The following is a 26,717-nucleotide window of genomic DNA, read 5'->3' as shown; positions in this document are numbered from 1 at the left end:
TAAAGATGCATGTTTATTGAAAAAAAAAAAGAAATGCTTTTGTTAAGAACTATTCTCATTACATTTATTGTAAAAAGTTAGGACACAAAATTCACAAATTGTCCTTTTAAAAAAAAGATAAGGACTAAGAAGATTTGGGTTCCAAAAGGAACATATGTGCCTCCTCCTAATGCTTATGGACCGAAGAAAATTTGGGTACCAAAAGAAGATCTCTTGAGTTTATCTTGTAGGGATGCTTGAAGGGCAGCATGTGATAAGAGAGTGTTCTTACTTCCACATTTTAAAATCTTATGATGAAGGAAGTCTTACAAATGGGAACAACTCAAATGACAAGGTAATTGGTATCATTACCTATATGAAGAGTACTTAAAAATATATTATACTCTAGAAAAGCATTGGTATTATATGTTAATGATATGATTTACTCATGCATCATCTAGGTACAAGCTTTCATTGAAAATGCAAATTGTGTATGTTTTATTGAAAACGGTTTGTTCATACATTACCTTCTTGATATTGCATTTATTTTACTACACTTATAATGGTTTAAAATTTGATTTAAAAAGTGTAAGTTTCAAGCGAAGCCTTACTTTCCAATATACTATCATTCCTTGAAAATAGAAATTTATTTTTGGAAAGAAAAGCTCTTCCTTAATTGTTAAATCCTTTAAGGATTTCAAAAATGGGGCACATAATTAATTTTTGCCCACTTAGGAAGAATCTTATTCTTGTTGTCAATTCTTGAATTTGATCATGGATAATGCACATGAAATTTTATTATAATCCATGTATGAAATTATGCTTTCCACTCAATTATTCATTTCATATGGATTCATAAAGTTAAATGTAACCATAAGCATATCCACTTATTTGATTGACAAATGAATTGGCATGCTAGAGACATTTAAATTGATAATTTAATTTGAAGCATGTTAATTAAGGTGAGTATCACGTTTGTGCTTTGTATTGAATTGGTTTCTAAATGGAACTTTATTATTATGTACTAACTCATGAGGACCCTAAAAGGATTGGGTACCAAAGAATGCCACTTGAGTATGTTTTGTAGGTTAAAGACCTTTTCACTCAAGAACAAGTGGATTCTCAAAGGTAGATGCTTAAAGCACTAGAAGAGAAATCAAGCCAAGTTTTACTCTATCTCACAAAAGATGAAGGATGCACTACAATGAGAAACTTCGCCAAAGCTAATGAAATTAATTGCTTCGGTAAATATCCCCTTCTTCATCACAAATGTCCTTTTAATTGATAAGCTTAAATGTGACTTGATTGTGCTAGATAAAAAGGCAATACATGATTATTTTTATAGCATAATTAATGTGGATGGTGATCTTAATATAAATGCTACTTATTGTTAAAAATGTCTATATTATAGATTTTGATATGAAAGTAGTATGTTATGGCATATTGTTGACACCAAATGATATTTCATTTAAAGTTAATTAAATCTACTAAAGTAGCTATGTCTAGAAAGTCATTTATGTGCCTTTGTGTTTTTAAATGTTTCATTTACATTTTCTTGGCATCATTTGAACATAAAATGAAATTATTTAAACTCAAAAATGTTGGTTCAAATTTGGAAAGGAAGAATAATCCATGGAAGAGCCATCTTATAAAAAATAAAGAATGAGAATTGATGTTGTCTTCCCAAGAGTTAAATAATGTTCACCACCATCCATCTGATCATTCATTGGTGAACACTCTATTGCGCAAATTAAAGAAATTAATTCTTTCTTAAAAGTTTATATACTTTTAACCATGTTCTTTTACCATGTAATCTCATCATGATAAGTATCTTGAGTTATCATTGGTAATTAAGATAGATTACTCCCAAAGGTTACACCAAGAAGAAGAAAATGAATATATGTCTTTGTGCATGACTTTAAATTAAAGCAATAAAAATACTACATATTTTTCAATGAAATGATTTTTATCAAATGCATGGCTTATTGACTTCATATCTAAAAATTCTTTTAAAGAAAAATCACCCGGACATGAAATGCATAAATTTTGAACAAGATGTTTAAAATTATCAATTGCCTTATGCACTCAAAATTTTCCAAACCATTGATGACATCATGTTGATTGCACTTACATGAATGATATTATCTTTAAATCGACATTTATGTTTTGTACAAAGAAGTTGACCTCAAGCATGCAAAATAAATTGAAAAATAGCATGATAAGTAAACTTGATTATTTCTAAGGAGTGAAACTCTTCAAGTGTCATGAAAATTAAATTTCATATATCTATTTAACGCTTTAGTCTTGGGATTATATTATTCAAAGAACACTTTGTTCTAGCCTAGATGACTAGTGAGATACCACAAGTGCTAATTTATTTGATATATCAATTTTCAGCACTTTAGAATTGATGTTTCTACATCAATTCTTAAAGAAAGTGTCTAGAAGAGATAGTTAGCTCATCCACTTGAAAATTCATGTAGTCAATCTCTCACCACATCTCTTAAAGAAGATATTTTGGTATCAAGGCCATACCCCATATATCATTCTTAGCACCTTAGGATTCTATAAGATGCTTTGAAATGACTCCTAAAAAATATGTATTAGAGAAATATTGAGCTCATCCATATGGACAATCATGTAGCCAATTATCTCTAACCTTACATGTCCAAGAAAATATGCTTATGCATACTTGAAAATTTGTTGCATATAACTAGAAGTAGTGACACTACTTTTATATGCTTTATGTTCTTCATGCCATGTATAATTGTTATCATTCAATTATATACTTTGAAATCAATGACTCAATCCATATATCATTGAATTATCTAGCATACTTGAAATATGATATAAATGGAGGCATATTCATAGAGGGAGATTATTGATAATCTCTTATGAATGTTTATTGCATCACTTGTTATGCCTAATTGAATTATTTTGGACATTATCAAGCATGCTACAAAATGACTTGTTGGTCATCATGTTCATACTCATGAGCTTTCATGATTTTGATGATTTTTCCCTCTATCTTGAAAATATCAAATGGGAAAAATATATTATTATTGAAGAGCACTTAAATTCCTAGATTTGACTTACAAGGTTTTTGTCTTTTGGCTTATTATAATCCATGCTTCATTTTTATTTTTTTTATGCCTTACCATAAATACTTTTGTATATGCCATGAACCTTAATGATCTATTGAACTCATGCTATCAATGAAATTAGTATCTTATGATATAAATTGCTTATATGTCGCACTCTAAAGCATATTATAGTCATTACCAATATATTACCATTTCTTGATTATAACTACTTCGCTATGCTAAATGATCTACGCTAAATGAAGTTGTATAGGCCTCTCACCTTTCTGAGATGCCAAAGGGGGAGAGAAATGTGATGTGTGAAATGATCTTAATGCATGTTTATGCCTAAAATGATTTATAATTTATCAAGCATGTTATTTTATGACATTATGTTCATAATATGCACTGTGATAGGGGAAGCATTTCTCAAATGCTACTCCACTTGCTTATAAACACATCAATGTTTTGTCATCATAAAGAAGGGGGAGATTGTTGACCGTAAGGTGATAAGCACTGAAAAGTGCGCATTTAAACCCCTTAATCTTGAAGTTCTAAGACCTTATTCTATCTTATTTTTTCGCTTTAGACTAATTTCATGTTATTTCCCTTTTCAGGCACTTATTCCCAAAATAAGTCAATTCAGTTGAATTAGAGCATTAAACGAAGCAATCTCAAGCTTAGTGGAAGAAAGGAGCAAGGTGGAAGCAAAATGATGAAAATGTCCTCTATGATCGATCGGACCAAGCTATGATCAATCACACTGTGACCGTTCCAACCCTGCCATGATGGCTCGAGCCCTTTGTCCTTATCCTCAGGGAAATTTCCTATTTGATTGATTCAATCTTTTCTCCGATCGATCGAACCCTTTGATCTTATCCTTACCAACCACTTTTGTCTTTTTCCTAAAAATATCTCAGCCTGGTACTTATCTAAAAAGTGCGTCGCCATGGTTCGATCGATCAGAGCAACCATGTGATCAATCAAACTGCCTCAAATTGTGTGAAAAACAGATTTCAAGCCAAATTGAAGGTGTGCTCGTGGTTCAATCATTTGGAGGTCTTAGTGCACGAGGTCTGACCATTGGGTGTGACATTTGAGCTACCTATATGAGGAATTTGGCCATTTTTAATAGGAGGTTGGTTAGTTAGAGAGAGAATTGGCTAGCGATTAGAGAAAGAAACATATATTTTAGGAAAGTTCTTCCACTCATCTAGAGTTTCTACCAAGAACACCAAAGGAGAAGGATGAATTCTACCATGGAGATAGCCCTTGAGGGTTGGATGACAACATCAATGAGCAGCTAAACCTTTCTCTTGGGGCTAGAGATAGTCCTAAGCATGCCTCCTAGACTTTGATATTTTGTAATTAATGGGGATTTGTGTTGTAATTCTTATTTTGCCTTCTTATATATGTAAATCTTGTTTCTACATGATTTGTGTAGTTTAATACTTCCAATTGATCATTTAACTCTATCCATATGTCTATGTATGCTAGAATGAATGTCCAAGTGTTTATCTCTAGATTTTGTAACATTGATGCATGTCTATGTGTGTTGATATTATGAATCTAGTGATGGTCAAGGCATGGTGCTTAAATTGATTACTCTTGTGGTTTATTTGATGGTTAATACTTATTTCGTGATGGATTGTGCCACCTCTTTAGTTTAATAAATTTAATTTTCATGTCATTAGCATAATTATGGTGTAATTGTTTTACTTTCTTAAATAGCTGGACAATCCATTCTTGTTTTTTGATGGTCCATGCTTATGAATGCAAGTAGTATATTTATCTAATTTATTAAGTGTGCATTAATTGTGGGCTTATGGAAGGATTAATGGCTTAATTTAATATGTTGTGCTATTCACTAGATTGACTAGATAATGTATACTTACTTGGCCATTCATATTTAATATTTCAATTAATGGCACACACTTTCATTTACAACACATAATCTCTCTAATCTATCAAAAATTGAATGTTTAGGAAGGCAATGCTTAGTGGTGAACTCTATGTCCCAAGAATCCTCTCTCATTCTCTACATCTCCTTTACTTAGTTGTTTTTCATTACATTACTTTAGCTTAAATTGTAGTATAATTCAACCAATAAACCCCCTTTTGATTATTCGACCTATAATCCAACATTGATTCCAAAATATGCTTCCTTTCCCTTGGGGCGATCCCTACTCACTCTTGCTACGTAGTAGTTAGTAGTGGTAGTGGCATTCTATAAATTTAAACTTGGCCATACTTCATATCACATTTGTAACGGCCCTGGTTTTTCAAGCCAGTGCGTCCTGTGATGAACCGAAGTTTGACCCGATAACGGATCTGAATGCGGAAGCGATGCAAACCAAGTCTCTAGAGATGCAATGCATCTCTAAGTCACCAAAGTGACCTTCCATGAGGCCACGGAACTCAACGAGAACCAATGCGGAAGAAAAAGATCGAAAAAAGAACAAATAAGCCCTCAAGGGCAAAATGGCCTTTTTACATGGAAACAACGTCTCTAGAAATGTACATTATCCCTAAGACACAATCATGACTTCTCATGAAGCCACGGAAACAAAAGGAAAACAAGCGGAAGCGACGTTTTAAAAACCGACAAGTTTAGCCCTAAGGATAAAATGGTAATTTCTAGGAAGATTTGGGTGCTACCGAGCACACCATTGGAAAGATGACGAAAAATTAATCAAGTTAGACTCAAAAATCACTTGATTCAGAGTCCGGATGGAAGAAAAAAGTCAAAACAATGTTTTGATATCGCCGCGGCCGTGAGTAGTGCTTTGACAGCAATGAACAGTGTTTTGACAGTATGTCAGTATTGAATAGTGACCTAGGCAAAATGCTGAACTTCGGGTGCCGTTTTGAGGCACTAAACGATGTTTTTTTTTGGAAAAACACGAAGAAGAAACCCCCCTCAAAATAATTTTTTCCAAGCTGACCATGTCGAAATAAAAATTCATTTTTGACGTGAAATCCCCAAAATACCCTTTCAACAGACTTTTTCAAAAAAAGCATGTGTACGCAGAAAATCAGATTTGATACGGGGTTTTCGAGACCGAAATGGCATTTTCTGAAAAAATGTTGTGAAGCAACCCCCCTTAAAATCATGTTTTGTATGTGACCATGTCAAAGCTGGAATTTATTATTCAAAGGAAATTCCCAAAATGCCCCTAGATCAGATTAGGTCAAAAACGATGAAAAAAATAAACAACTTTGCACCAAGTGTTCATTTGACCCTAAATGGTGTTGTGTGCTAAAACGATCAAGCACACAAATGGAAATAGTGATTTTAAGCACGTGGCAATGGTCCGCAGCTCCCAAAAATGCCGGATGCAAAATACGACCTATCCGAACCTCCAAATGCAAAGAAAATGCTTTAAATGGAAAACTTAAGGCAAACAAGCATCCATTTCATAGAAATGTGATGTTTTGTGCAAAGTGAGCATTCACACAAATGTAATATACATATTTACACGCATTCCAATGGCCTACGGCCTCAATGGTCACTAAATACAAAATATCACCTATTAAACCTCAAATTTTGCCAAAAATGGCTTTTAAAAGAGTAATTTGAAACTAAAATTATCAAATGGTCTCAAAAGTCCGTTTGGCCCTTAGCCACACTTCATACATAATTAAAGGCAACCTATAAAAGTGCTAAAGTCCACGTCCCACCTCCTATGCAAATGTAGTGATGCTAAAGCATGCCATTTTTCTATTTTTCAATAAAGTCACTTAGAAATAAAAGTATTTAGAATACAAAATGAAAGTCCTTGGCCAATGGCCTCATTACATACTTGTCAAATACAATTCAAAAGGTGTACTTATGTATACATTACATGTTTAGAAGCTGTAACGACCCGGTCATCTGCCTTCCTTTCCTCTTTCCTGAAATTTTACGAATGAATTTTTTTCGTTTAATTTTATTTTCTGAGCTCTGTTTCGTGTCACTTAGTGTCATCTCGAGTGCTCGGAATTGGTTCCTGAGACTCTTTTCCGTGGATTGACAGCTTTCTTTGAGGACCGAGTCATTTTCACATTTTTCGTTTTTTGACACTATGCGCTATTTCGTCCTTTTCCCTATTCTGTCTTATCTCCGTTTGTCAATTTTTGGCACAACCTCACTTCTCATGCTCGGAGTTGGTTTTTTGCCTCATGGAAGGTCACTTTGACTTTTTAGAGTCTTGTTTTCTATTTTCGCTTCCGCATTCGGATCCGTTATCGGATTATCCTTACGGTTCATCACAAGACATGCTGGCCTAAAAACCAGGGTCGTCACAGGTGGTATCAGAGCGTCCGGGTTCGAATACCTTGGACGACGGGTTTTGGGTGCATATCATGCTCACGTTGTTTTGCTTCGATGTGTCATTTATATCTTGATAACATGCCTTCTTTGATAACATGTCTTGTATGATAACATGTTCACATGCTTAGGTGTTTTGAGACATCTATTATTTGTTAAGCATACTTTATGTGTATATATGCTCTTGATAATATGTTTTGATTTGATAACATATCTGTTTGCTTATGTGGCACCTTGAGTAGATAGTCCGTTGCTATGTTGCATGCTAGCTACTTCCTTTATGTCAGGTTTTGACATTGTCTCATAGGATTTGTCGTATTCCTTGGATGCATTATTGTTTCACGAGTTTCTTCCTTGGATAAGAGAAATTCATTCTGTAAGGACCCATGTCGGGAACCTTCTTGTCTGTTTTGTTGATGCGAGTAAGGCTCATGTGAGCGTAGAATCGCAATCCTTGTCTGGTGGAGTGAGACGTGTGCCAGGGAGACACCGTTTCATTTCCTTTTCCTTTACGGCTTCTAGATCTAAGGCCTTAAGTGTAGCGGTGCCTAGGGCATTGTCAGAGTTTTGGGATTGGCCAAGATGGTCTGGCCAGACATTATTGGACCATATCCCACTCTCGTAGATGTCTAGTTCTCGCAGTGCTTTTGGTAATGATCATTCTGACATTGATGTCATCCGTATCAAAAGTTTTCTCAGAGTTGACCTAGTTTGGGGTATGTTACGGACTAGTGCCTTATACCGTCATGCTACGTTGCTGACGAGTAAGTGTGGGCGGGTTCTGGTTGCTGCTCGTACTGCCTTGTCACTCTCTCCTTTCATCGTAATTCAACGTTCCTTTGTCTTGGGATTCTCTCGGTGGTTAACGTTGAGTTAACGTACCGATTCGTATGAGGTGTTGTCTCAATTCATGGTTTCGCGTTCCTTCAGTTGATCTTTAGACTTCAGGATTTGTCCTTCAGTGCGTTGTGAGCTGTCCTTTGATTTGACCTTTTGTTCGGTCATTATTCTGTTCTCTCTGGTATGTTCCTAATTTCGGGGACAAAATTCCTTTAAGGAGGGTAGGTTGTAACGACCCGGTCATCTGCCTTCCTTTCCTTTTTCCTGAAATTTTACGAATGAATTTTTTTCGTTTAATTTTCTTTTCTGAGCTCTGTTTTGTGTCGCTTAGTGTCATCTCAAGTGCTCGGAATTGGTTCCTGAGACTCTTTTCCGTGGATTGACAACTTCCTTTGAGGACCGAGTCATTTTCACATTTTTCGTTTTTTTGACACTATGCGCTATTTCGTCTTCTTCCCTATTTTATCTTATCTCCGTTTGTCAGTTTTTGGCACAACCTCACTTCTTTTGCTCGGAGTTAATTTTTGACTTCACGTGCCTTCATCTTGAGTGGTTTCCTTGAAATACGTATCTTTACTTCTGCAAGAAAGTACTCTGGTTGCTCTCGGTGCCCACAGCGGCATGGATGCACAATTCTTTAGAATCTTTTTCATTTCTTGGGGTGTTTTTCGTAAATATCTTTTGAAGATATTTTATTTTAGGGGTATCTAAGAAAATATCTTTTGGAAGATATTTTCATTTTGGGGTAGTTTCGTAGTTAACCCTTTTTGTAGGGGTCATTGTGCAATTAACGAAAGTTATTCAAAATGTCTCGTCTGGAGCCTGGATCCTCGTACAGGATTTATTTTCACATTTCATCGAGTTGTGGACTCTTAGAATTCCGTTCTGGTAGTTTTTCTCCAGTTACAGAGTTTCTGGACCCGGTTGCCGCCGAACTTGTTCAGGGCATAACTTTCTGCTCGGGACTCAGTTTTTGACGCCGTTTCTTCCATTGTTCATATTTTCTTATTTTGAATCTTTTTTATTCATGGAGTTTTTCCATTTGAGTGCGTTTGCTCAAAATTCACTTTTACAGACCCGGCGGGGCCCTTTCGGGGCACTTTTTGAGATTTCTATAAAAGGGGGATGAGATATTTCACTTTTGATTTTTCCCACTCTCCATGCACGACCTGAAGCAGCCATGGATGTCCATGGAGCTGCCACCTTCTCTCTCCTACTCTGATTTACTTTTCCTAAGTGAAAAGTCTTCGGCTTTCACGTTTTTTGTTCCCCTCGATGTGTTCTATCATTCCCCCTTATTAGAATCCATTTCTGACGATTTTTCGAGTTCGGGTTTGGAGTCAAGTTGAGATTTTCATGGGGTTTCTTGCGGATTCTTGTTCCCGGGGTAGTCCCCGACAAAACCTCTCGGTATCGTCGGATTCGGAGCACTTTCGTTTCGGTGGGGATTTGAGATTTTCATCTCAAATTGAGGTAGGAGGTGTTCGAGGTTGCTTTCTTGTTATATAGCATGCTTGTGATGCTTGTGCTACTTGTTTACACGCTTGGATATTAAATCTAGAGATTTTAATTGTTTATTTTCTAGCATGTGATTTGATTTTCTCGGTTGCCTATAGCCTTGTTTAAACATGTGGCATGATAGAATATTACCCCTTGGTATGTTGATTAACATATATTAAATTGAGAGAAATTGGACAAGTAACGAAGATTTTATTTAATATTTTACTAGAATAAAATATTAAATCATGTGGCCTTAACTAGCTTGAAATTAATATGTGTTGGCATATTATATTAGGCCTTAACATGCTCTTCAACATAGTTGAATTTGAAAGTAATTGGAGGTGTTTTGAAAATCAGTAATTATTAATTAATTTGCCCCGAGTGCACTATTCCCTCTATTTAAATTCCGACTTGATATTCTTGATTTACATGCCATATAGCTTCACATATATTTGATTTAGAATATTCGGTTAGGTTTTGAAACCTTTTATTTAATTAAATTCCATGTTTAAGATTTAATCCTCATGGTGATATATAACTTGGAATTGTATTGTGGCATGCTAGAAAATTAAGCTTAGGTATAGTTGTTCACATATATTAAATTGGGATTAATTGCATGAGAATTGCAACTTTTAATTTATATTTAACTTTAGTGAAAGTTTAATTCACATGGTTTTAAATTGAATGAAATAAACTTGTAATGTGATATTACATTAGTCCTTGGCATGTTTTCTAAGATATGTTAAATTGAGAGCATTTGGTTAAGTTTGAAAATCTAGAGATTTTAATTAAAAGAATTAATTAAAATCTATTTCGTGGTCCCATTAGCTTAATTAAGGTTTTAACTTGATATTTGTATTGGCCATGACTTATTTACTAGTATATATTAAATTGGGACTATCTGAAGTTGTTTTAGAACCTTGGGATTTAAATTAGCATGATTTAATTAAAGTTCTACTTTGTTGTTCTAACAACCTAATTGTGTTTTAGAATGGATATAGGTGATGACCTTGCCATGTCCTTTAACATGTATTAAATTAAGGTTAATTGGAATTGAGTCGGAATCTAGAGAATTTAATTATGTTTATCTATTTAAATTCTATCAATTTACTCCATGATCTAGTTGTGTTTTAGAAGTGGTTTCTATATTCAAATCACGGACTTAGACTTGTTGTATATTCATTTGGTTATGTTTTGAACATTGGATAACATAGTTGCTATGTTTGTACTCATGAGAATATGTTTTCCTTATTGAATATATTGTTGCCTTGTATAATGATTTGCACACTTCGTATTTAACATCTTTCATGCATAGCGTGTAAAGAATCGCACACTGAAGATTCGACATTCATCATATCATATTAGTTGTGGATTCAGAGCATGTATTGTATAGGTTTCCAAATTTGGTTGTGCTTGGTAGATAGTTGATTATCTTACATATTCCTGTTGATATATGCGTTGTTGCACAACTTGTTAATTTTGGAAACTTGGGGATGTCGTTGTTTGACTATGGCTAGGACGTGATTCTAGTACGGGAGATAGTCCCTCTATGTAGTCTAGTGCGCACATAGGGAGGTTACGCATAGGCTAGTAACCCTAAAGTAACTATGTTGTCGGTCTGATCCGGCGTGATGTCCGAGTATCCACTTTGTTTGATTTCGCATTTCATTTTCAAGTTGATAACTAGATGATGTTGTAACTTGTTGTTTCTTATTTGTCATTCCATTTTAAGTTACATGATGTTAACTTTGCGAAATTGTGCTTTATGCGTTGTATTGGAAGTTCCAATGTTGGTTAAATTGCATCGATATTGAAAATTGTGTTTTGACGTTCTAACAAAGCTTAGGATTGATCCTATTGATTCATTTATAACTTAGACATTAGGTGGCATGACCCACTTCTGTTGTTTTCGTACTTTAGATTTCAAGTTGATAGCTTTAAGAAATTGTATTTTGTTGCCTTATATAATATGCTTTTGTGTGGTTAGATTGCATTGAAGTTGTAAATTACGTTTTGATTGTTCAGCATGGCCTAGGATGATTCTTTAGACTTATTTAGAACATAAACGTTAGGTGACATGATCACTTTAGTTGTTTCTGTATTCAAGATTGCAAGTTAATACCTTTAAGAACCTATATCTTGTTGCTTTGTATAACGTGCTTCCATATTGTTTAAATGGCATAGATGATGTGATTTATGCTAGAAACACTCTAAGGTAGCTTAGGATGCTCCCTGAGTCTCATTTCGATATAGACGTTAGGCAGCATGAACCCCTTTAACATGTTTCACCTTAAGGTGATAAATTTGTAAAATGCTAGGTCGATGCATGCTCATCTCCTACAAGTAGCTTTATGTTACTCACCCCTACAATACTGGGGCATAATTCGGGTACGAAGACTTGGTTCGTGACACCTAACATTCCTTGGATGTCGTGTAGCTTTCAAGTTTCTATTTCATGCAAATGTTAGCATGAAATGTCATTTTGTAGACTTATATGTCAAAATATGTATATTTGATTGCATGTATGTAATGTGTACTTAAGTACACTCTTTTCAATGCATTTGATATGTATGAGACGAGACCGGAGGCCAATGACTATTATATTGTATTCTATGTACTTTTTAACTTCATAAAATATTGTGAAAATCTTGAAAAATCGCAAGTCATTGTTTCACCATGGTTGCATCGGGTGTGGCAATTCCATTCTCATTCTTTCATAGGGTCTCATAAATCATGTTTGAAGTGTGGCCAAGGGCTAAACGGTCATTTGATCCCGTTTTGTATTTTTAGATTCTGAGTTTTCATTCCAAGTTCCATTTTTGCCTTTTTACCCCTTGGGGGGTTGGATTTTGTATCGGTGGTATTTTTAAGTCGTGGACCATTGTAGTACGTCCAAATAGGTAAGTTATGTTTGCGTGCATGGTTGTTTCTGGGCAAAACCTTATCGTTTGTGTTTGAGCTTCTTGTGAATTCATTTCGCACTTTTTTTGCATATTCTGATCTAGGTGCATTATAGACTTTTCATGGTGGTTTTATTTTTTTCTTTCAACATGGTTGAATAGAAAAATGATTTTAGGGGGGGTTTCTTTTCCGTGTTTTTACAGAAAATGTCGTCTTGATATCGGAAATCGCTTACGAAGTTCAGCTCTCAGTTTTTTAATTTAGCAGATTTTTGGACCTCCATGACCAGATTTCATGGAGGGGCATTTCGGGCATTCTACATTGTGTTTTTTTTTTTAATTCTCTCGCTAGTCATGTAGGAAACTCAATTTTGAGGAGGGTTTCTTCTTTGTGTTTTTGCAAAAAAATTCATCTAGGCCTCCAAATTCAGCCTCTGTTCTGTTTTTTTTTTGAAAAAAAAACACATAGCAGCTTTTGGGCTGCTGGTAGCCGTGTGTGCGCCCAGCGCGGCATGCATGGGTGTGCGCATGGGTGCGCATGGGGGCTGTCATGGCCCCCTTGTCGGGCCGCCGCAACGTCAATTCTTCTTTTGGGCTTTTCTCCTTCATCCGGACTCCGATTCAAGTGATTTTTTTTTTTAACTTGACTAATTTTTCACTGTCTTTCCAACGGTGTGCTCGGTTGCACCTAGTTCTTCCTGGATAATTACTAGTTTACCCTTTTTTCCTTAAGTGCTCGTTTTTCTTCGTCATGCCGTTTCTCCTTTGTCTGGACTCTAAATCATGCGATTCTTGAGTCCATCTTGATTATTTTTTTGTTGTCCTTCCAGCGGTGTGCTCGGTGGCACCCGAATCTACAGTTTTCAGAAATGACTACTTTGCCGCTGGGGGCTTATTTGTCATATTTTTGATCTTTTGCTTCCGCATCAGTTCTTGTTGAGTTCCGTGACCTCATGGAAGGTCACTTTGACTTCTTAGAGTCTTATTTTCTGTTTTCACTGCCGCGTTCGGATCTGTTATCGGATTATTCTTATGGTTCATCACAGGACACGTTGGCCTAAAAACCAGGGTCGTCACAGAAGCAAATATACAAGTTTTGACATAAAAGGCTACAAATGACATTTCATGCTAACATGTGAATGAATCAAATACTCTAAGTCTATGAAACTTCCATTGTAATGACCCGGTCATTTTCTTTCCTTTCCTTTTCTCAGATTTTCATAGATATTTTTTTTCTCGTTGATCTTTTCTTTTCTGAGTTCGGTTTCTCGTCACTTAGTGTCATCTTGAGTGCTCGGGGATGGTTTCCGAGACTCTTTTCTGTGGATTGACGACTTCCTTTGAAGACCGAGTCATTTTCACATTTTCACTTTTGTGACACTATTCACCCTTCGTCTTTTTCTCGGTTGTCACTTTGTTGGCATAACCTCACTTTTCGTGTTTAGATTTGATTCCGGTTTTGCATGCATCCACGATATTTAAATTCCATGCAATCTGTATTTTCACTTTTGTAGAAAAGCATGTTAAGTGTTTTCTTTTCTTGTAAAAGATATAGACGCATAACCTTTTTGTAATATTCTAAACTTTTGGGGTTTTTGTGTAATTACTATAAAGTAATTATTTTTTATCTTAGGGACCATTTTGTAATTTATATTTTCAAAAAGGACCTTTTTGTAATTTTTAGAAAGTGTGACAAGTGTCATACTCTTATTGGTCCACTTATTGACATTTATGTGGGGACACTTTGATGCCTTGGATGATGACATGTGGAGGGTGGAGATTCACCCACTTGTTGGCTTAGGATTGGTGCACTTGTCTTGGATGGTTGACAAGTGTAGGTTTGAGATTAGGCTTAGGATAGAGCCTTGGATTTTTGATAAGTTTAGGCACCAAATTTTGTCTTGCAATTATTTTTGGGGCACTTTGGAATTATGTTGTTAAGGAGGGTTTTTGTGCAATTGACCAAGACTTGTGTGTATTGACCTTGGTGTAAGATCACATAGTGAGTGGAGGATTTCTATTTCCTCCACTCACATTCTTTCTCACTTAATTTCTATCTCTTCCCTCTCTTGTAAAGATAGCCTCCATGGATGGAGCTTGAAACCTTTGGCCTTGATCTTGATTTTTGATGGCCTTCCACTCACCTTAGACCATGAAGCTTGGAACACTTTTTATTCCCCTCATCCTCCTCTACATAACCCTTGAAGGGTTTGCCATTTTGTGTTGATTTCCCTTGGATTCTAGAGAGACTCTTCTCTAATGAGGTAGGGGGTGTTATAATTTATTTTCCAAGTTGTTTTTCTTGCTCTTGTATGAAATATAAGTTGTATGTATGATTTTTGTTAATTTAAAAAATTAGAGATTCATCATATCTTGCATATAACTCATTTTAGACTTGGTAAATGGCATGACCATGAGTTGATATTTGATATATATTAATTTGCAATGATTTAGATGAGTTTTTAAATCTAGGGATTAAATGGATTTAATTTGATTTAAATTATAGTAAATTGTGTTTGGCTTGTATTCCATTTTAGACTTGATATATGGTATGACCATGACTTAGTGTTTGATATATATTAATTTGAGATTATTTGAACAACTTTTGAAATCTAGAGATTTAATTGATTTAAATTAATTAAATTCTATTTGATGATATCTTGCTCATCTTGAACTTTTGATTTGATATATGTAAAGACCATGATATGTTGCTTAACATATATTAATTTGAGATTATTTAGAATAGATTTGAAATCTAGAGACTTTCCATGATTAGGTTAAAAATCTCTTAAAATGTGGCATTTTAATTACCTTGTGAGCATGCTACTAACTTGATATTGAATTAGTACTTATGGCTCCTTAACATGGTAATTGAACTTAGCATGATATGGAATATCATTGACTTGAATGGCTTGTTTACATATATCTTGTGTAAGTATATAACTTGTTAGAATATTATAATTGTTTACCTTAGAAGCTAGTTACTAAATTGAAGCTTATTTAGTACTTGTGACTTAGGATGGTAATGTGGCCCAATTGTTGTAAAAATATTCTTGCTTAGTGTATAAATTGCATATTGAGGACATGACTTGTCGTATGCTACTTAGACTTGAATTCTAGGACATGAATTGTGTGGATTCAACCTTACTTATGCATGGAATGTGGTAACTTGCATTTAATTTTGTATATAGTGTTGAACTTGTTGATTTTGGAAAGCTTGTGAGGACATAAATTATGTGATGGCTAGGGTTTGGCTCTAGTACGGAGACAAGAGTCTTCTAAGTCATAAGTGCGCACTAGGTAGTACCTTATGGGTCGTAATTACCCAAAAATACTTGCTTGGTCTAACGACCACTATTTGATTTCGCATTTAAATTCAAGTTGTTAATCATGGATTACTTGTAGCTTGAGAATTAATGCTTACTTGGATATTTGAATCCTATTCAGTATACTTGAACTTGTATACTTGCTCCACAAGTTTAAATTGCATTTAGTATACTTTTGCTATGTATACTTGTCATATGTGCAATCCTATTAGCTTAGTATACTTGTGTCAGTATACTTGATTTACGAGATTTTCAGATAAAATGCATACTTGTGTAAATATGCTTAGACATTGCATGACTTGTCTTAATATGGTTTAGTATACTTGGAAATGTATGCTTGTATGTTGTATAACATGTATTAAGATTGCTTAGTATACTTGAGCATGTATACTTGTATGCCATAGTTTATCTCAATTGCATGAGTAGCTTTGGATACTCCCTGAGTCTCACCTTGACATAGACATTAGGTGGCATGACCCTTTCGAACTGTATCATGTTAGTCCTAAAAATCTCTAAAGAAATCGAGTCGATGCATGCTCATCCTCTACAAGTAAACTTGTTTACTTACCCCGAAGTTACTGGGGGGTTGTTTCAGGTATGAAGACTTGGTGCGTGATGTTCATCATTGCTTGGATGGTAGTTGACTTGAAGGCTTTAATTTTTGTAAAGGATGGCTTGAAATGCCACTTGTAGCCTCAGTTGTCAAAATGTGTATATTTGATTCCATTTATGTAGTGTGTACTTAAGTACACTCTTTACAATGTATTTGACATATATAAGATGAGGCCGGAGGCCAATGACATGTATTTTGTATCCTATGTAATCTATTACTTCATGAAATATTGTGGAATTATTGAAAAATGCCAAGTCATTGCGTCACCATGTTTGCATCGGGTGTGGGAATTCCATTTTGATTCATTCGTAGGATCTCATTATTCATGAGGTGTGGCCAAGGGCCAAACGGTCATTTGAGGTTATTCGTTAATTTTGGATTTCAAAATTTCCATTTCAAGTTCATTTTTGCCCTTTTGGCCGTTGGGGGGTCGAATTTTGACTCGGCCATTTTTGGGAGCCGCGGACCATTCCCGCACGCTCAAAATCACTTATTACGTGTGCGTGCATATTTGTTTCAGCTTAGAAGTGCATTTGGGGTCAAATGTATGCTTGGTGCAAAGTTGCATTTTCGCCGTTTTAAGCCTAAACTGATCTAGGGGTATTTGTGGGATTTCCTTTAGGAAATAAATTCCATTCTCAAATCTATCACATAGAAAATGTGATTTTAGGGGGAGTTTCCTTTTCGTGTTTTTCCGAAAAATGTCATCTTGACCTCATAAACCGCGCTCCAAGTTCAATTTGCTGCTAAAACCACTGTTCCTGCATTTTTTGAGGTTCCAGCCCATGCCACTGCCCCATTTGGCGGGCGCCCGTGGCTTACTACCGCATTTGGCGGGCCCCTGCGGGTATTGTTCCTGCACCAGACATTTTTTTCAACGGGCCATATCTCACTCGTTTTAACTCCGAATTGGTCCGTTCTTGAGTATAAACTGACCGCGTCAAAATAAGATTTCCAATGGTACCAATTAAAGCTTCATATTCCATTTTTAGCTCAAGTTATTCATCTTTTAGTGAAGTAGTGTCAGGATTTGGTTCGAACCGGGATAGGGTTTTCCTTCCTTCGACTTCGGGACTTGATATCTTTTCTGTCCGGACTCCGAACCAGGTGATTCTTGAGTCTAACTTCATTAATTTTACATTTTCTTTCCAATGGCACCAGTTTTAGTTTCATATTTTTCTCTTAGATCAAGATATCCTTGTTTTAGTGAGAGGGTGCCAGATTTGGTTTGAACCGGGATATGGTTCATCTGGGATTTCTCTTCCCTTGGCCTTGGGACTTCATGTGAAGTTACCAAAGGATGTTTTAAATCTAATTTGATTTGTTGAAAGTTAAATTCCTTCCTCTTAGGGTAAAATGACCATTTTACCCCTGGCTCTTCTCTTGTAGGGTTTTGATGCCCTTCTCTTCATTTTGTTTCCGTTGAGTCTCAAAACTCTTTGAGAGTCCACTCTTGTGCTCTAGGGATGACGTACATCTCTAAGGACTTGTCTTTGTTTTGCTTCCACACTTTATTCATTTGAATTCCATGGCTTCATAGGGAGTCATCGTGGTGCCTAGGGATGGCGTATATCTTTTGAGGCCATTTTGCTTCTTTTGCTTCCGCATCTTGGATCCAGTTCGGGTCATCACAGGACACACTGGGTTGAAAAATCCAGGGTCGTTACATCCATGGCATAGTGTGTATCCCAAATCAAGGTCCCTGTACCTGAAAAATGTCCCTACTACGTGAGTGAGTAACATAAAACTACTTGTAAGAGATGAATATGCATAGACCTAACATTTTACTGTCATTAAATTGATATAAATCAATATAGAATGTCCATGCCACCTAGTGTCTATGTCCAAGGTGAGACTCAAGGAGCATCCTAAGCTACCTTAAAGCATTTCTAGCATAAACCACATCATGCATGCAATTTAAACGACATAGAAGCATGCAATATACGCAACAATATATTCAATATACAAGTATACGTACACAAGTATACAATCAATATTGAAATACACTTAAGACAAGTATACACGACACAAGTATACTAGGTTATCTAGAAAGTAAATTATCAATATACAAGTGTACACACCAAGTAAGCTAGGCAATATTGAAATGGAAATGCGACATATATATAAGTATACACTCACAAGTATACTAAGCATTTTTTATATACAAGACATACAAGTATACAAATCCAAGTATACTAAGCAAGAAATGAAGTATCATGCATCCAAGCACAAGTTAAAAGTAATCCACGATTACAACTAGAAATTGAATGTGAAATCAACAATTGGCAGAAAAACAAAGGACATAAGGTCTCAATGACCAAGCAAGTGGTTCCGGGTTACTAGCCCGCAAGGTATTACCTAGTGTGCAACTAAACCTGGAATAAAACCGTTATGTTGGTGATTTTGGGTTACTAGCCCTCAGGGTACCACCTGGTGCGCACTATATGAAATAGAGGGAACTCTCATCCCCCATACTAGAGCCATGCCCTAGCCGTAACAATTTTCAATGTCCATACAAGCTTTCCAAAAATCATCAAGTTGTGGAATAAGTATGTTACATATACACAATGCACCAAAATCAATTACCTCGCACAACCATGTCATGGAATACACACAAGCCATGCCCTAGGCATTCAAGCTACAATGGCATATTAAATGTTATATAAGTAAAATGTGAACACTTACAAGTTAAATCATAACTTCAACTTATGGAATACTATCATGTAATCATATTACAAGTTCTAAATTACAAATTAAGCAAGAATACAACATCAATGCCTAATTACCTCAATGGAAGCATAAAAGGGAATTTCATTATCTTAAGTAATTAAATTCTCAAGATTACAAAGCAACTCCAAATATTCTACAAATCATATATGTCAAAGGTCATATCAAGGCCTATCTTAATTTCATGTTACAAGTTAATTCTACACTAGGCATCACTAGGTGAATTAAACTTCATATAAGAAAATAATTAAATAAAGTTTTCAAGGCTTATTCAAATATTCTCAATTCAAAGTATGTTAATGAACATATCAAGGCCTACATTAAAATCATATTCCAAGCTAATTATACACTAGTTACAACTAGGTAAATTAAACTTAATGCCAAGAAAATAAACAAATAAAGTTCTCAAAACTTATTCAAATATTCTCTATTTAATATATATGATAGAACATGCCAAGCTCATCAACAATATCAAGTCAAAAATATAATTAAGTGATTAGAACACTTAAAGTAAAATTAACTAATCTAATTAATTAATTTTCTCTAGATTTTAAAAAAACTTCGAATATTCTTAGATTCATTTATGTTAAAGAACATACCAAGGCCTAATTTAATATCACATTACAAGTTAATTCTATGCTAGTTACAACCATGTGAATTAAATTTTCATTCAAATGAAAGATTAAATAAAACTTGCTATACTTATTCAAATCCTCCCAACTTAATATATGTTAACAAGCATATCAAGGCCTAATTTAATAGCATGCCACAATTTAATTCCAAGTTATATACAACCATGAAAATTAAAATCTTATCCATAGAAAATAATTATATTAAATTCTAGAATTAATACAAAGGCTTGCTTACAAGTTGTATATGCTTAGAAAACAATCAATATAACATAAATATAAACCTAAAACATCCCCTACCTCATTTTGTGATGAAATCACAAATCCCCACCGAAACGAGAACGCTCCGAATCCGACGATACCCCTAGGTTATGTCGGGGACTACGAGGGAATCAACTTTAACCTTTGAGGCACCATGAAAATCTAAACTCGAACTCAAAACCCGAACTCAAAAATGGTCAGAATCAGCTTCTAATAAGGGGGAAAGGTCCACCTCGCCAAGGCCTACGATAAACATTAAGGTACTACGGCATTTTACAAAGGGGAAGAAGGTTAATTTGAGAGAAGAAGGGTGGCAATCCAAGGGGGCTACCATGGCTAATCTGCAACAGTGTGAGAAGAGGAGGAAGATCACTTTTTAAGTTTATAACCCCCTATTTATAGTAAAACCCTAAAAGTGCCCTGTCGGGTCCGGAAGAGTGGAATTTGCGCAAAAGCGCTCAAATGGTAAAACACCGTGAACGAAAAAGAACCGAAATGAAAGAAAATGAACAATGGAAGAAACGATGTCAAAAACTGAGTCCCGTACAAAAAGATATGCCCTGAACAAGTTCGGCGCTAACCGGGGCCGAAAACCCTAAAATTTGGGAAAACGACCGGAAGTAAATTCTAAGAGTACATGACTCGACAAAAAGTGAAAATGAATCTCGTACGAGGATTTAGGCTTAAAACTAGGCATTTTGAAATAACTTTCGTTAATTGTATAATGGCTCCTACAAAAAGGGATAACTGTAAAATTACCCAGAATGAAAATATCTTCCAAAAAATATTTTCTTAAAAACCCCTAATCAAAATATCTCTAAAAGATATTTATGAAAAACACCCTAAGAAACGTCAATGTTTCTGAAGAATCCTTTCATCCACGCCCCTACGGGAGAAAGAAACAACTGGAGAGCTTTCTCCAAAAGTAAAGCTACGTGCTTCGAGGAAATCAACTGGAATGAAAACTCACAAAGTCATAACTCAAATCAAAACACGAAAAGTGAGGTTATGCCAACAAAGTGACAAATGGGAAAAAAAGACGAAAAGTGTATAGTGTCAAAAAACGAAAAATGTGGAAATGACGCGGTCCTTTAAGGAAGTTGTCAATCTAAAGGAAAGAGTCTCAGAAACCATTTCAGAGCACTCGAGATGATATTAAGTAACGAGTAACCAACTCAGAAAAGAAAAATCAACGAAAAAAAAATTTATCCATAAAATCTGAGAAAAAGGAAAGAAAGGAAAATGACCGGGTCATTACAACCTACCTTCCTTAAGGAAATTTTGTCCCCGAAATTAGGAACATCACCGGAAGAACCGAACAAGGACCAAACACAAGGTGACACCGAGGAAAGGATCATAAAGCACTAAAGGACATCTCCAGAAGCCTCAAGATCCAACTGAAGGAACGCGAAACCCCTAACTGAAAGACAATACCTTACTAAACGAATTAACATACAACCCAATGTCAACTTCCCAAAGGAGACAGAGGCAACAACATGCAGAAACCAGGAACACGACCAGAAGCAACATGGCAACACGAATAGCGACTAGAACCCGCCCACAACGTACTTAAGGTACAGTAACAACGATAATGTCTAGTGCCTGCCCACACTTACATTACTAGCTAGGTAATGCAAGGTAGCATCGACGACAACTAGCACTCACCCACCACACACAACTTGTATGGTAGCATGACAGTTGTTAGACCAAGAGAGGGGTGAATTGGTCAACTTAAAATTTTTCTTCAATGAAAGCTAAACCAAACAAATATGAATCAAACATATAACACAAGGTTTACAAGGAAAACCCTCTCAATAGGGAAAAACCTTGGTTCTTGGCCTTAGCCAATAAATTATCCTCTAGTTGCAATTACTTTGTTACACACTCAACTGTCTCACTCTTTGCACACACCATTATACAAGAATAAACGCTAGTTTTTACAACCAATACTTACACACTAGTACACCACAGTGTATCCACGCACTCCCCCTGTCTTAAGCAACCATGCTTGGACCAAATAAGCTCTCATAGCTCACTCAACAATGTGATGAGGATGTAAAGCCTCACTGCCTCTTAAACACCAATGGGGTAAGGTATAAAAGCCTCACTGTCATTTATAATAAGGTGTCAATACACCAAGTACAATGAACTTGAGCTGCAATATAAACCTTTAAGTAAATCAAAGTGAAACCCTAGCTTACACTCTTCTGCAATCAATTGAATACACCTTCCAAAGCATAATGCAGCTTCAACTGAAGTACATACTAGGTTCCCACAACCTTGTCTCAGCCAAATCAACTTGCTCAAAGCAGTAATGGACAGTGAATAGCTAGCACACAGTAGATTTCTTCAAACATGGCTTCAAACTTTAAACAAGGGTATATCTGTCAACTCACTCTGTAGCTTAACCCCACACAGTTCTTAGGTAACCACAGCCTTAAAATCACAATATCATCTTACTCAACAGGTTACAATAATGATTAGAGCAATGAATAACAAATTTAGTTCACAATAGGCTTGGAGTACAATAAACCCCAAATTTCAGGCACTCAAGGGCAATACTGTCAAAACACTTGAACCAAAAGTTAATACTGGTTCTCACAGCCTCAAATAATCATTTTACACTTGCATAGATGGAATATTCAATTAACACAGCAAGAAAAAGACATTTCAGCATAAAACAGTAAAAAATAAGCTCAATGCAGGTTCAGTTTTGCAGCCACTGTGATGCCTCTAAACTGAGGGTATAAATGGTATTTTGGAATGTCTCAGGCATAGAAAATGCTCTCATTAGCTTGGTTCATCTTCACACAAAAGATTAGAGGTTAATTACATCAATAAATCCAATAATTATAGCCTCAAAACATGCTACCTGTCTGTTAATACAGTCTTGTGCTCGAGACTCTCAATCATATTTCATGTTAATACATATGCTCAGATGATAATTTCATGAATGACAACATGGTATAATATCTTTTCAGTTCATAATACACAACTAATTAGGTTAAAACCTAGCTTAGTGTGGTTAGACTCTCAATCATATTTCATAATACCCAGATAACAACCAATCTCCTGAGCTAAATCCAACTTTAACAGCTTCAAATCATTAAGTTAAGCATGCTCAGATGTTTACCACAAGTTTAATATCAGGTTTAATCACAGTAGATCAACATAGTACCAATTTCATCATAAAATACTCAAACTACAAGCTCTGAGATACCACATTCTATAACAGTGAGTATTTGAGATTATACCTGATTTCTGCAGATGTAAATAGGTGGTTTTGACTTGCTTCAACCTCAGCTTATCACCTTAAACCACTAGAACACAACTTGACCTCCTATAGCAACCTTGACAGCAACATACAAGCCTTAGCAACACTGTTCTTCTGTGAGTCTTCAAGAAATCATATCCTCATTGCAATTTCTGAGATAAAAGTGATCTTACATTGTTGAATTAGTGCTCAGAAATTCCCATTTAGCTTCCATTTTTGTGTCACTCAAGAACAAATTCTAGAGAGTATTGCAAATGTATTTTTTAGGCCTTAAAACCTAGCAGCTGCTGTAGCATTGTTTTCATACTCAAACCCTTGATGATACAGCCCTAAAACCAATGGATAGGATTCAGCTGAGGTCCTCTAACCCATGAGGAGAGTGATTCTTGCATTGTAGAGGTGAGGGTACCCTTTTTACCCTTTGTCAACTTCCTTGAAGAGCATACATTATCCAGCTCATAATATCAATATATATGTAGATAACAGAGTTGCCTTTTTGTTCTTAGTCCCAAAAAAATGTGAAGCTAGCTATAATCTCTCACTCTAGGACTATAGAGCACGTGTCAGCATTGTGTAGCCACACACAGAATTACATAAATACCCCTGTAGATTCCTTTTGATAGATCACTAAAAGCACACTGCTGTCACATTGAATAGGACTGTCACACTGAATATTTAAGCTCATATACACATTATAGCTTCATAGACATATGTAATATGGATATGAACATATGTACATGGACAAAAATGCCCTTGACAAAAATAGTAGGCAATTAAGTATGCTGTCTTTACAATTTACTAACTTGTAAAGTGCTTTACCAACTTGTAAAGTGCTGCAGTTACTTCCTTGATATTTCGGTGAGCAATGGGCATTTAAACTTGTATTCCTCATTATACAAACCTCCAAGATATGTTAAACTGCACTTGATCAAACCCCAACATATCAACATTCCAATATCCAATTGCTTTGAGCCCTTAACTTGCATTTTGTCATTAAAAGAGCAAACCTTAAGATAGGCATCTTAGATCAACAATCTTGTAACGACCTGGTCATTTTCCTCCATTTCCTTTTTCTCAAATTTTACGGATAAATTTTTTTCGTTTAATTTTCTTTTTTGAATTTTGTTTCTCGTCACTAGGTGTCATCTCGAGTGCTTGGAAATGATTTTGTAATGACCCGGTCATTTTCCTTCCTTTCCTTTTTCTCAGATTTTCACGGATAGTTTTTTTTCCGTTGATCTTTTCTTTTCTGAGTTTAGTTTCTCGTCACTTAGTATCATCTTGAGTGCTCTGGAATGATTTTTGAAACTCTTTTCCTTGGATTGACAACTTCCTTTGAGGACCGCGTCATTTCCACATTTTCATTTTTCGGACACTATTCACTTTTTGTCCTTTTCCCTATTTTGTCTTTTCCCCGTTGTCACTTTGTTGCCATAACCACACTTTTTGTGTTCGAAGTTGGTTTTTGACTTCACGTATCTTCATTCTAAGTGGTTTCCACGAAATACGTATCTTTACTTTTGCAGAAAAGTACCTTGGTTGCTCCCGGTGTCCATAGGGGAATGGATGTAAAGTTCTTTGGAAACATTTTCTTTTCTTAGGGTATTTTTCGTAAATATCTTTTGAAGATATTTTATTTCAGGGGTTTCTAAGAAAATATTTTTTGGAGGATATTTTCATTCTGGGTCATTAATGCAGTTTTTACTTTTTAGAAGGGCCATTGTGCAATTAATGAAAGTTATTGCTAAATCTCTTATTTTGAACCTAGATCCTCGTATGGGATTCATTTTCACTTTTCATCGAGTCGTGGACTCTTAGGATTTCCTTCTGGTTGTTTTTCTCTAGTTTTAGGGTTTCTGGCCCTAGTTGCCGGTAAACTTGTTTGGGGCATATCTTTTTCCTCGGAACTCAGTTTTTGACGTCGTTTCTTCCATTGTTCATCTTTTTCTAGTTTGGTTCTTTTTCATTAATAGAGTTTCACCGTTTGAGCGCGTCTGCTCAAATTCCACTTTTCCGGATCCGGTGGAGCCTTTTTGGGGCACTTTTAGGGTTTTACTATAAATAGAATGTCTGAAAGACAAAAATCAGATTTTCCATCATATTTCTCCCTCTTTGACCGGCAGCCATGGCAGCCCCTTGGGCTACCACCTTTTCTTCTTCTCCTCCACTTGATTTCCTTGGTATAAAGTCTTCGGCTTTAACATTTATCGAAGGTCTCGTCGTGCTTTACCTTTTTCCCTTATTAGAACCCATTTCTGACCATTTTTTGAGTTTAGGTTTGAAGTCAAGTTGTGATTTTCATGGGGCTTCCTTGGGGTTAATGATCATCGTGTTGTCCCTGACATAAGCTAGGAGTATCGTCTGATTCAGAGCACTTTTCTTTCGGTGGGGATTTGAGATTTCATCTCAAATGGAGGTAGAGGATGTTACAAGTTATTATTTTTGTTGTCTTGCATGCTATTGATGCTTATACAACTTGTATGCATGCTTTTGTTCGATATCTAGAATTTAATTTAATTATTTTCTATGTTTAAGATTTAATTCTCATGATGATATTTAACTTAGAATTAAATTATGGCATGCTAGTAAATTAGGCTTTGATATGTTTGTTAACATATATTAAAATTGGAGTATTTGATAAAGTATTGCAACTTTTATTTAATAATTTTCTTTGGTGAAAGTTTAATTCTTGTGGTCGTACCTTGCATGAAAATAACTTGTGATATGCTATTAAATTAAGTCTTGGCATGTTCTTTAACATACTTTAATTTGAGAGCATTTGGATGAGTATAAAAATCTAGAGATTTTAATTAAAAGGATTAATTAAAATTAATTAAAGATTTCTGTTGGCCTAAGAATTTTTATCTAAAGGTTTTGATGATTACAAACCATTAATGATGTTTATGTACTAATATTTTCATTGAGTTATATATAGTTCATATCTTATATGATGAGCTAGATGAGCCATTTCAAGCATTCAACTACTCAAGCTATGGACTCAATGAAGCCTCAAAGATTTCAAGAAATCAAAGAAAGACTCAAACTTCAAGGATCAATCAAACAATTTTAAGAAAGAAAGCAAGTCTTCATCAAGCTCAAAAGATCATGGTCAGGAAATGGAGAAAAATGGTAGATAGGATGGTGAGAGCTTTAGATTTAAATGTTAAAGCATATTTGAATATCTTCTGAAGCTCAAGTTTTTAGGTTCATACATATTTTCTCTAAAAATCAGTTTCTTAGAAGGCCTAAAATCTTTCCATGAACTTTACTTATGCATGC

This window comes from Cornus florida, unplaced genomic scaffold, assembly GCF_030987335.1.
Source record: "Cornus florida cultivar Cherokee Brave unplaced genomic scaffold, ASM3098733v1 CherokeeBrave_3.0.0_Hap2_Chr07, whole genome shotgun sequence".
Classification (NCBI taxonomy): domain Eukaryota; kingdom Viridiplantae; phylum Streptophyta; class Magnoliopsida; order Cornales; family Cornaceae; genus Cornus; species Cornus florida.
The sequence above is the reverse complement of the archived record's forward strand: the minus strand, read 5'-3'. Positions refer to the sequence as shown.